This window comes from Haemaphysalis longicornis, unplaced genomic scaffold, assembly GCF_048455015.1.
Source record: "Haemaphysalis longicornis isolate Haplotype H1 unplaced genomic scaffold, Haemaphysalis longicornis Haplotype H1 scaffold_1, whole genome shotgun sequence".
NCBI lineage: Eukaryota > Metazoa > Arthropoda > Arachnida > Ixodida > Ixodidae > Haemaphysalis > Haemaphysalis longicornis.
The window spans coordinates 130,863,090-130,875,632 of record NW_027526203.1 but is presented as its reverse complement, the minus strand read 5'-3'; the positions used below and the strand labels follow the sequence as shown (position 1 = coordinate 130,875,632).

Sequence of the window (12,543 nt, the reverse complement as noted above, 5' to 3'; positions counted from 1 at the left end):
TTGCCTTTAGAGAGAGAGAGAGTGTGTGCGTGTGCGTGCGTGCGTGTATATATATATATATATATATATATATATATATATATATATATATATATCATGATGGGTGATTGTATCACCATCATCATCATGTGCTGCAAGTCGGGGGCGGGGCCAAGACCGGAAAAATGAAAATTCTCCGTCTTTGCTATCTTGTATTGAGGCGCGCATGCATGGCACCCGTACGGTTGCCTGCATGCGCCTGATCTCGGAGGCCATGGGCGCACTCACACGTGTGAGTGCGCCCGTGGCTCTAAAGCGTGAACCGCATGGAGCGTTTTTTCACGCGATTTGCGCGCGTCGGCGTTGCGCGTGCGTTTTTTCGACGCCCGCGTCGACGATTCCGCGCCCGCGGCAGCATCTGCCTTCGCTAGATTTTGACGCGCGTCGCGCGCAGCAGTGGGAGGAGCCTGGCGACTTGCGCCAATGGGGAGGCGCGCGCCTCATGGCGGCGGTTTCAAAGCACTCGAGACAGCCGGCTCGCTCCGCCGGGGATCTTTAGGCTTACCCAGGTAGCACAAAAGAGCTTAAAGACTTCTACTACCGCGATTTTTCAGGACAAAAGAAACGGCTTGCAAACATCCCAAACAATCCGATCACGCATTCCCCAGGCAGCACAGAATGTCTAGAAAACGTCGTATTTATGGAGGAAACGTCAGAAAGGGATTTCAGACAGGAAAAGATGGCTTCTAGAAGTCAATCATTGCCAGGATAATATCCCTCCGACTATGACGCCTTTAAAACGTATTTCTGATAACTGCTTTTAGCAGTTCTTCCTCTAGCCTTCTTGTAGACGGCCGTAAAGTCCCGCGCTTGGGCGCGCACTGGTTTGAGAGTAATCGGGTTTGGCGCCAACGGTATGGCCTGATGTGACTCCATGGACTATGGACTGGGATAACAGTGGCTTTCCTCTCTGCCTCTACCTCCTCCGCAGCGTTCGCATAAGCTTGGGCCCGCGCTGGGTTGAGAGTAATCATTTTGGCGCCAACGGTCAGTTTGCGGCTGGGCACCGATCTTCGAGCTTCTTTGTGTAGCCCTCATTTTTGTAAGTATTTGCTATTTCTGCCCTTTTCATAGGTCACATTTTGTTTCGCCCGTTGATACCGCCGCGCTGTGACTCGTAAATGTTTCTGGTGCATTTGGGACAGTGATTCTGAAAAAAACCTTTATTTCCAGCCACAAGCGCCCGTAAAGTTCTCTTGATGTGTGCAGTTTCGCGATGTTGTCAAACACGAGTGTTTTATACGTAATACCGTGGTTAGTTTCAAGCGAGAAGTGTTTGGTTAAGCAGCTGCTCCTGGAATATTTTGTTCGCATTGTAACATTATTAAATGTTTTGGTTTACTAGCGCGACAACTTGCGCTCCATCTTGGCATCCTTGGTCGGAAACGCTGAGCTGCGCTTTTACCGTAATTTTTGGGAAAGGCGGCGTCAAAATTTTGCGGCATCTTTTGTGCACTAACCCAGGAGGGCCGCAGACGAACAAGTGGGTTTGTTTCACTCCTTATGAGAGAATTCTGTCGTCCCATGCCATGACGCAGTGCCTACCTGACAGGGCGTCGTGGGTGAACGTTTAGCCAGCCGCAGCGCCTGAGATATCCGTGTTTTGATGCCGATAAAGCCAATAAAGCTCTGCAAACTGCCTCCAGCACGGGTGCCTCTGCTCGAAGCGGCACTGCAATTTTACTGGCGACTGTTTATTTATTTTTTTTTTTTGCAGCATGCATTTCCGCTATTAAATCTACGCAGGTTCAAATCGCGATCTGTTTCGGCACCGACCCGACTGTTGCCATCGCGACATGCCGCCCCAGCCATAGATATGATAGACGTGGTAAGCATCGCAAGATGTTAAATCCTGGTTAGAGATAAGGCTCTTTCGGCAATGTTAAATTAAAGTAGTGCAAAAATGTCGCGCGATGGTTAGTTTAGCATATTTTAAGCAAATTTTAAAATATATCAGCTTGAAACATCAATTCTTCGGAGTAGATATTCGGCCGGCAGCTTTGCCGGCAGTATCCCCTTATTAGCTTGCTGCGGTCATATGATTAGTGCCGGCATGCTGTATGAGAACGCGCTTTGCCGGCAGACAGCTGGCCAGTTTTCTTTCGCAAGCTGCCGTGCAGCGAAGAGCTAGTGCCGGTCTTCCGCGCTGTAAGCTGTTATTAGCCGGCAGCTTTCTTGACAGTTTTCTGTAGGAGCTGCCTAAATATTTGCCGGCTGCTTGCCTCAGCCGCGGCGCGTCAATGTTCCGTCAGGTGAAGGGTGCAGGCCTTTTACGCTGCCGGCAGCTTGGTTTAAATAAAGGTCATATTCTAGGCCCAATTTTAATGCGCTGTGGCGGCGCAAATAACCGAAATAAGCCACCCGGCCGTGCTCTCACGGCAAATAATTATTCTGACACGAAATGCCGGCACTCTTTGCTCGCGAAGGACACTTCCGTGCCAGTACGACCGCGTGGGTTATTTCGGTCGTTTGCGCCTTCACAACGCATTTAAAATGGACCTAGAATCGGACCTTTACTTAAACCAAGCTGCCGGGAAATAATTATCCTAGCGCAAAAGGCCTGCACCCTTCACCTGACGGAAGATCTCTGTTCCGTGGCTAAGCGAAGCAGCTGGCAAATAATTAGGCAGCTCGCGACAGAAAACTGCCGGTGAGATCGCAACCGGACAGCGGCCGAATATCGACTCCCTTAATTTTTCCAGGCATGCCAGCGTTGACCTTTTCCTTATTGTCTTAACTGTCCCTTTACAGCTGATAAAAATCTTTCATCATTATCACTCACGGGATCGCTTTTGTCTTTAATTTCAAAACTAGAGGCTATAGTTCCCGCACAAGTTTGAGTAAACGCCAGTTTACCTAAATGTGAAAAACTTTAAGGCTGCCTGGTTGCAAACGAACTTAGTGCATTGTGCCTGTTTGCAGCCTTTACGATTGTACGATTCGTGAAGAGTAATGAAGTTGTAGGCTGTGCCGCCATCGTGGGGAGAGAAGGAAGGAAGTGGAAGGGTTGGCTTGTGAGCCCATCTGATGACGATGATATGGGTTAGGGTGCCTGGTTGAGAACAAATTTTACATTCTAAGGGGTATTTAGTTGGATAAAGGTGGTGCAGCCAGGTCGGGTGAGGGAAAGTGTTTGTGTGAATTCTACTGAGAGTAGTTTATTCGTGTTTGAGTAGGTTAGAATGAAGAGGGGAGGGATTGCCGAAGGGCGCGGTAATGCTGCCTGATTGATGTCTTGGAAGGTGACCAGGGGTGGAGTGTCCAAATCGCCCTCGGTAGCCTTGCAAAAACGGCCGTGGGCCTGCTGGTGGGCATAGTCGCTGCCCACCAGTGAGGAATGAGCTAGAGTCCAAAGAAAACCAATGTTCGAGTGGAGTGACCATGGCTCAGTAGCTGGAGGGCTTTTGGGACCACTTTATCCAACAAGAAGCTACAACAGGCAGCCTGGGAATCCGTGAGTATGATCGGTGACGTAGATTGCCAGAGGAACAGTGAGTTCTCGGCGACCCAGGCGGAGGGGGTGTTAAGGAAGGCGCAAGTAATGAGCTTATGTTGTGTAGTCGCCACTTCCAGGTGCCGAGACTGGGTACGAACTTGCATCCGTGTACGCTATGTCATGGTGTTTTCCATATGCCCGTTGGTGGGCCTGGCGAGACATTGACCTCAGTGAAGTGTGGGATGCATGTTCTTGAGTAAAGGATAAACTTTAATGCGTTGCCGCCAGTGGTGAGGATTACTGCTCGTTAAAGCACATTAGTGGAATTTTGTTTCATTGCTGAGGCATAGCCTGCACGGTTAAGAGTTCAACTCCCTACGTCTACAGTGGCACTGAATATGCACCACTGTGTCTTTGTTTAGGTCGCGCTGGGGTAGCCGTTTAGGATAGCCGTGAGCAGAGTTGTGCTGTCATTTATACTGATATGTTTTGACTGTTTCACTGGAGCGAGACCTAGGCCATAAAACATAAAGTAGCTGTCCCTCTCCGTACATCTGCAACTGGTCTGCATTGCGCGTCTTTGTATTGTTTTACCAATGCAGCTGACAGGAAGCTCATCATGAAGGAGCTTGCTTACGTACGGCAGCAAAATGAGCAATCTTCTGAACCGATGGTGCGAGAGGCCTCAACTGAACATGGACGACTGGAGCTTTCCCCTGAAGTGTGCTGAAGATTTAGGAAGACTGGACGACAGCCTTCAGGAAAACAAGGACCTCGAACGCAGCCTGGCAGGCCATTCTAAAGGTGTTTGAAGTTCCCGCCTCACTTGCTGTTTATTTTCAAGCGACTTGCAGGCTTAGGTGGCGTATCCATTGGCCATGCTGTGGGGCTCAGTTGCGGTTCTTATTTGTAGACGAATTGACGGCGAACTTCAGCTACTCGAGCCAGAAAAACAAGGCTTGTGCCGCCTCGTCAGAGGTTAGTCAATAGGTAGTTTGGGCTGTCAAGCCTGCAGTGTTAAATGAAATAGCACCATGCTTGCTGCTTCAGCTTGCCCTGGTCCAACTTTTTATTATCTTATTGCAACTGCTTAGTTTAGTTAAATTTATCTGGTAACGTACAAGAGGCCGTAAAAAAGGGATGTTCTCTGAATTATGCGTGCGTGTACAATTCTTTCTGGGAGGCTGTGAGAGCAAATATGCAAACACGAGGAGCCATGGACGCAGAAATGAAGACTAGTCATCATGATCCAGCTCAAGAATGCAAAGGCACGAACGTAAGGCTCACATTGACTAACACATAAGACGGTATTTTAAACGGATTACACATCTAGGCGTCTTTATTGGCTTTTTTTCTGCAGTTCATCCAGACAACTTGAACAGCTGGAGGTACGACCAGTACAGCGCAGCTAAGGAAAGTGCAAGAAATGGGAAAGGCGTCGTCGACAGAAAGGTCACAGAGGATTTGCCCCTCATCAGTGCAGAGAAGAGGACCCCATTATCTGTTGTGGTTGTTGAGGGTATTTTTTTTTTTCAAGCATGTATGAACCATGCGTATTGATGAAAAGTTTTGGCATTTAAGATAGGTTCACTACTACTGGTGATAATAGCTAGTCGTGCTGCACATGGCTTTTTATTTGTTTAGAAAAATTGTGCATTGTTTTCTTTTTTTTTTTTTTCAACCATGTATGAACCATGTGTATTGAAGAAAAGCTTTCGCATTCAAAGATATGTTCACTCCCGCTGGTGATGCTTTGTTAGTCATACTGCACGTGGCTTTTTATTTGGAAGGACGTATTTAACACTGCTGGCTCCAGGTGACCACTGGTATTCTGCCTAGTAATTTCGTGGTACATTTTTACAATTTGATCTATCAGATAATATCATTTTTTGTAGAACAAGCGCTTGCATCTTATTGTTTCAGTTTAAAAACAAATGTACAAAGTTGTGGACCTGGTGGTACAATTTTCTTCTATTTATATTTTTTCGTGAAAGTTTTATTTGTGCTGCATACTTGCTTTCAAATAATCATACACAACTGTACAAGTTATGGACGTGATGGTGAGAGTTTCTTGCGTGTGCCTTTTTTGTGGTGTTTTATTTGTGCTTCATTCGCACCTTCCAATATCCATAAGCAAGTTCACACAGTTATGGACTTGATTTTACAAGTTTCTTTCATTGATTTCTTTTGTTTTTGTTTTCAGAGTTATGTTTGCCCTCCATTCTTTCTTTAAAAATAAGAAAGTGTAGAGTTCTGGACTTGTTGCTACAAGTTTTTTGCATTGCTCTTTTTTTGTTCAATGTTTTATTTGCACAGAATTCTTTCTTTCGTATGACCACTGTAATGTTTTTATATAAGATGCTTCTGGCAGCTGGAAAGGACGCTTTCACCGCATTGTGTTCTGAATTGTAACGGTATTTTTCTCCTCAGTACATTACCCCCATGGCTTGGTCTCAATTTAATAAAATCTTTGCTCGAGCCAAATGGCTTTTAATTGCGAATGCATGCAGCAAAGCCGCTGCATTCGCCCCCAGCATCACCTCCGGGGGAGGGGGGTATGGGAGGGGGGTTCATAAAGCCGTATTTAATACGTCTAAAAAGCGGCTCTAAATATCCCAAGAAAGGGATTCTTAGCATCTTTCTAAAGCCCTTTTCTAGACCAGAATTATCAGAACGTCTTCTAACCCTCTAAAATGCGGATTGAGTCACATTAACAGACTTATACAGCTCTTGTAAAATCCCACTTCTAAACCGATTTTCGAGGATGTTTTAAAGAGAGTAAATAAATCGTCTAGAAATAGTAATACCCGCTGGACATTAGACGTGATTTAAGACCTTTCGAAAACGTCGCGACCCAGGTAGCACAAAAGAGCTTAAAGACTTCTACTACCGCGATTTTTCAGGACAAAAGAAACGGCTTGCAAACATCCCAAACAATCCGATCACGCATTCGCGACGTTTTCGAAAGGTCTTAAATCACGTCTAATGTCCAGCGGGTATTACTATTTCTAGACGATTTATTTACTCTCTTTAAAACATCCTCGAAAATCGGTTTAGAAGTGGGATTTTACAAGAGCTGTATAAGTCTGTTAATGTGACTCAATCCGCATTTTAGAGGGTTAGAAGACGTTCTGATAATTCTGGTCTAGAAAAGGGCTTTAGAAAGATGCTAAGAATCCCTTTCTTGGGATATTTAGAGCCGCTTTTTAGACGTATTAAATACGGCTTTATGAACCCCCCTCCCATACCCCCCTCCCCCGGAGGTGATGCTGGGGGCGAATGCAGCGGCTTTGCTGCATGCATTCGCAATTAAAAGCCATTTGGCTCGAGCAAAGATTTTATTAAATTGAGACCAAGCCATGGGGGTAATGTACTGAGGAGAAAAATACCGTTACAATTCAGAACACAATGCGGTGAAAGCGTCCTTTCCAGCTGCCAGAAGCATCTTATATAAAAACATTACAGTGGTCATACGAAAGAAAGAATTCTGTGCAAATAAAACATTGAACAAAAAAAGAGCAATGCAAAAAACTTGTAGCAACAAGTCCAGAACTCTACACTTTCTTATTTTTAAAGAAAGAATGGAGGGCAAACATAACTCTGAAAACAAAAACAAAAGAAATCAATGAAAGAAACTTGTAAAATCAAGTCCATAACTGTGTGAACTTGCTTATGGATATTGGAAGGTGCGAATGAAGCACAAATAAAACACCACAAAAAAGGCACACGCAAGAAACTCTCACCATCACGTCCATAACTTGTACAGTTGTGTATGATTATTTGAAAGCAAGTATGCAGCACAAATAAAACTTTCACGAAAAAATATAAATAGAAGAAAATTGTACCACCAGGTCCACAACTTTGTACATTTGTTTTTAAACTGAAACAATAAGATGCAAGCGCTTGTTCTACAAAAAATGATATTATCTGATAGATCAAATTGTAAAAATGTACCACGAAATTACTAGGCAGAATACCAGTGGTCACCTGGAGCCAGCAGTGTTAAATACGTCCTTCCAAATAAAAAGCCACGTGCAGTATGACTAACAAAGCATCACCAGCGGGAGTGAACATATCTTTGAATGCGAAAGCTTTTCTTCAATACACATGGTTCATACATGGTTGAAAAAAAAAAAAAGAAAACAATGCACAATTTTTCTAAACAAATAAAAAGCCATGTGCAGCACGACTAGCTATTATCACCAGTAGTAGTGAACCTATCTTAAATGCCAAAACTTTTCATCAATACGCATGGTTCATACATGCTTGAAAAAAAAAAATACCCTCAACAACCACAACAGATAATGGGGTCCTCTTCTCTGCACTGATGAGGGGCAAATCCTCTGTGACCTTTCTGTCGACGACGCCTTTCCCATTTCTTGCACTTTCCTTAGCTGCGCTGTACTGGTCGTACCTCCAGCTGTTCAAGTTGTCTGGATGAACTGCAGAAAAAAAGCCAATAAAGACGCCTAGATGTGTAATCCGTTTAAAATACCGTCTTATGTGTTAGTCAATGTGAGCCTTACGTTCGTGCCTTTGCATTCTTGAGCTGGATCATGATGACTAGTCTTCATTTCTGCGTCCATGGCTCCTCGTGTTTGCATATTTGCTCTCACAGCCTCCCAGAAAGAATTGTACACGCACGCATAATTCAGAGAACATCCCTTTTTTACGGCCTCTTGTACGTTACCAGATAAATTTAACTAAACTAAGCAGTTGCAATAAGATAATAAAAAGTTGGACCAGGGCAAGCTGAAGCAGCAAGCATGGTGCTATTTCATTTAACACTGCAGGCTTGACAGCCCAAACTACCTATTGACTAACCTCTGACGAGGCGGCACAAGCCTTGTTTTTCTGGCTCGAGTAGCTGAAGTTCGCCGTCAATTCGTCTACAAATAAGAACCGCAACTGAGCCCCACAGCATGGCCAATGGATACGCCACCTAAGCCTGCAAGTCGCTTGAAAATAAACAGCAAGTGAGGCGGGAACTTCAAACACCTTTAGAATGGCCTGCCAGGCTGCGTTCGAGGTCCTTGTTTTCCTGAAGGCTGTCGTCCAGTCTTCCTAAATCTTCAGCACACTTCAGGGGAAAGCTCCAGTCGTCCATGTTCAGTTGAGGCCTCTCGCACCATCGGTTCAGAAGATTGCTCATTTTGCTGCCGTACGTAAGCAAGCTCCTTCATGATGAGCTTCCTGTCAGCTGCATTGGTAAAACAATACAAAGACGCGCAATGCAGACCAGTTGCAGATGTACGGAGAGGGACAGCTACTTTATGTTTTATGGCCTAGGTCTCGCTCCAGTGAAACAGTCAAAACATATCAGTATAAATGACAGCACAACTCTGCTCACGGCTATCCTAAACGGCTACCCCAGCGCGACCTAAACAAAGACACAGTGGTGCATATTCAGTGCCACTGTAGACGTAGGGAGTTGAACTCTTAACCGTGCAGGCTATGCCTCAGCAATGAAACAAAATTCCACTAATGTGCTTTAACGAGCAGTAATCCTCACCACTGGCGGCAACGCATTAAAGTTTATCCTTTACTCAAGAACATGCATCCCACACTTCACTGAGGTCAATGTCTCGCCAGGCCCACCAACGGGCATATGGAAAACACCATGACATAGCGTACACGGATGCAAGTTCGTACCCAGTCTCGGCACCTGGAAGTGGCGACTACACAACATAAGCTCATTACTTGCGCCTTCCTTAACACCCCCTCCGCCTGGGTCGCCGAGAACTCACTGTTCCTCTGGCAATCTACGTCACCGATCATACTCACGGATTCCCAGGCTGCCTGTTGTAGCTTCTTGTTGGATAAAGTGGTCCCAAAAGCCCTCCAGCTACTGAGCCATGGTCACTCCACTCGAACATTGGTTTTCTTTGGACTCTAGCTCATTCCTCACTGGTGGGCAGCGACTATGCCCACCAGCAGGCCCACGGCCGTTTTTGCAAGGCTACCGAGGGCGATTTGGACACTCCACCCCTGGTCACCTTCCAAGACATCAATCAGGCAGCATTACCGCGCCCTTCGGCAATCCCTCCCCTCTTCATTCTAACCTACTCAAACACGAATAAACTACTCTCAGTAGAATTCACACAAACACTTTCCCTCACCCGACCTGGCTGCACCACCTTTATCCAACTAAATACCCCTTAGAATGTAAAATTTGTTCTCAACCAGGCACCCTAACCCATATCATCGTCATCAGATGGGCTCACAAGCCAACCCTTCCACTTCCTTCTCTCCCCACGATGGCGGCACAGCCTACACCACCTACACTTCATTACTCTTCACGAATCGTACAATCGTAAAGGCTGCAAACAGGCACAATGCACTAAGTTCGTTTGCAACCAGGCAGCCTTAAAGTTTTTCACATTTAGGTAAACTGGCGTTTACTCAAACTTGTGCGGGAACTATAGCCTCTAGTTTTGAAATTAAAGACAAAAGCGATCCCGTGAGTGATAATGATGAAAGATTTTTATCAGCTGTAAAGGGACAGTTAAGACAATAAGGAAAAGGTCAACGCTGGCATGCCTGGAAAAATTAAGGGAGTCGATATTCGGCCGCTGTCCGGTTGCGATCTCACCGGCAGTTTTCTGTCGCGAGCTGCCTAATTATTTGCCAGCTGCTTCGCTTAGCCACGGAACAGAGATCTTCCGTCAGGTGAAGGGTGCAGGCCTTTTGCGCTAGGATAATTATTTCCCGGCAGCTTGGTTTAAGTAAAGGTCCGATTCTAGGTCCATTTTAAATGCGTTGTGAAGGCGCAAACGACCGAAATAACCCACGCGGTCGTACTGGCACGGAAGTGTCCTTCGCGAGCAAAGAGTGCCGGCATTTCGTGTCAGAATAATTATTTGCCGTGAGAGCACGGCCGGGTGGCTTATTTCGGTTATTTGCGCCGCCACAGCGCATTAAAATTGGGCCTAGAATATGACCTTTATTTAAACCAAGCTGCCGGCAGCGTAAAAGGCCTGCACCCTTCACCTGACGGAACATTGACGCGCCGCGGCTGAGGCAAGCAGCCGGCAAATATTTAGGCAGCTCCTACAGAAAACTGTCAAGAAAGCTGCCGGCTAATAACAGCTTACAGCGCGGAAGACCGGCACTAGCTCTTCGCTGCACGGCAGCTTGCGAAAGAAAACTGGCCAGCTGTCTGCCGGCAAAGCGCGTTCTCATACAGCATGCCGGCACTAATCATATGACCGCAGCAAGCTAATAAGGGGATACTGCCGGCAAAGCTGCCGGCCGAATATCTACTCCGAAGAATTGATGTTTCAAGCTGATATATTTTAAAATTTGCTTAAAATATGCTAAACTAACCATCGCGCGACATTTTTGCACTACTTTAATTTAACATTGCCGAAAGAGCCTTATCTCTAACCAGGATTTAACATCTTGCGATGCTTACCACGTCTATCATATCTATGGCTGGGGCGGCATGTCGCGATGGCAACAGTCGGGTCGGTGCCGAAACAGATCGCGATTTGAACCTGCGTAGATTTAATAGCGGAAATGCATGCTGCAAAAAAAAAAAAAATAAATAAACAGTCGCCAGTAAAATTGCAGTGCCGCTTCGAGCAGAGGCACCCGTGCTGGAGGCAGTTTGCAGAGCTTTATTGGCTTTATCGGCATCAAAACACGGATATCTCAGGCGCTGCGGCTGGCTAAACGTTCACCCACGACGCCCTGTCAGGTAGGCACTGCGTCATGGCATGGGACGACAGAATTCTCTCATAAGGAGTGAAACAAACCCACTTGTTCGTCTGCGGCCCTCCTGGGTTAGTGCACAAAAGATGCCGCAAAATTTTGACGCCGCCTTTCCCAAAAATTACGGTAAAAGCGCAGCTCAGCGTTTCCGACCAAGGATGCCAAGATGGAGCGCAAGTTGTCGCGCTAGTAAACCAAAACATTTAATAATGTTACAATGCGAACAAAATATTCCAGGAGCAGCTGCTTAACCAAACACTTCTCGCTTGAAACTAACCACGGTATTACGTATAAAACACTCGTGTTTGACAACATCGCGAAACTGCACACATCAAGAGAACTTTACGGGCGCTTGTGGCTGGAAATAAAGGTTTTTTTCAGAATCACTGTCCCAAATGCACCAGAAACATTTACGAGTCACAGCGCGGCGGTATCAACGGGCGAAACAAAATGTGACCTATGAAAAGGGCAGAAATAGCAAATACTTACAAAAATGAGGGCTACACAAAGAAGCTCGAAGATCGGTGCCCAGCCGCAAACTGACCGTTGGCGCCAAAATGATTACTCTCAACCCAGCGCGGGCCCAAGCTTATGCGAACGCTGCGGAGGAGGTAGAGGCAGAGAGGAAAGCCACTGTTATCCCAGTCCATAGTCCATGGAGTCACATCAGGCCATACCGTTGGCGCCAAACCCGATTACTCTCAAACCAGTGCGCGCCCAAGCGCGGGACTTTACGGCCGTCTACAAGAAGGCTAGAGGAAGAACTGCTAAAAGCAGTCATCAGAAATACGTTTTAAAGGCGTCATAGTCGGAGGGATATTATCCTGGCAATGATTGACTTCTAGAAGCCATCTTTTCCTGTCTGAAATCCCTTTCTGACGTTTCCTCCATAAATACGACGTTTTCTAGACATTCTGTGCTGCCTGGGTACCACCCCGGCAGATATTCCTTGGGCTCATTCAGTAGCGGCGCGGATGATGTTTTATAGTACCGTTTTTACCCACATTATAAGCTCCTTTACCGCTCAAGCAACTTCGTGCGTGTCTTGAGCGGCATTTTAGAGAGCGCTCAGAAGCGGTCGCTCGAGCTCCCGACGCCATAGAGTTCCATACTAATTAGTATGAAACTCTATGCCCGACGCCACTTCGCAGCCGAAGCCGCCGCCATGTTTCCGCCGCCTGCCGCGCCGCGCGCAGCGTGCGGGTGGCTCCGCGGCAGCGGCAGCGCGCCTGTGGCGTGCGCGGCGCGTTTTCGCGAGCAGAAAACGCTCCATGCGAAGTCGAAAAGGGGGCGTGGCCGCGTTTTTCGCCGAACCGCGGCGCGCGTAGCCCAAGGTCGCTTTCCCTGGCGCGGGC

The 12,543-nt window shown here is 46.5% G+C and overlaps 2 long non-coding RNA genes across 2 annotated transcripts; one reads left to right on the top strand and one right to left on the bottom strand.

Annotated features, from left to right (window-relative positions):
* The first annotated feature begins 924 nt into the window (after positions 1 to 924).
* LOC144180106 (uncharacterized) lies at positions 925 to 5,110 on the top strand. The gene is made up of 3 exons (XR_013324343.1): positions 925 to 1,081; positions 4,078 to 4,279; positions 4,836 to 5,110. It is a non-coding gene; the product is annotated as an uncharacterized LOC144180106 (long non-coding RNA).
* Positions 5,111 to 6,821: 1,711 nt separating this feature from the next.
* On the bottom strand, positions 6,822 to 11,819 carry LOC144180099 (uncharacterized). The gene is made up of 3 exons (XR_013324342.1): positions 11,678 to 11,819; positions 8,474 to 8,675; positions 6,822 to 7,917 (listed from the first exon to the last, which is right to left on the bottom strand). It is a non-coding gene; the product is annotated as an uncharacterized LOC144180099 (long non-coding RNA).
* Positions 11,820 to 12,543: the final 724 nt, after the last annotated feature.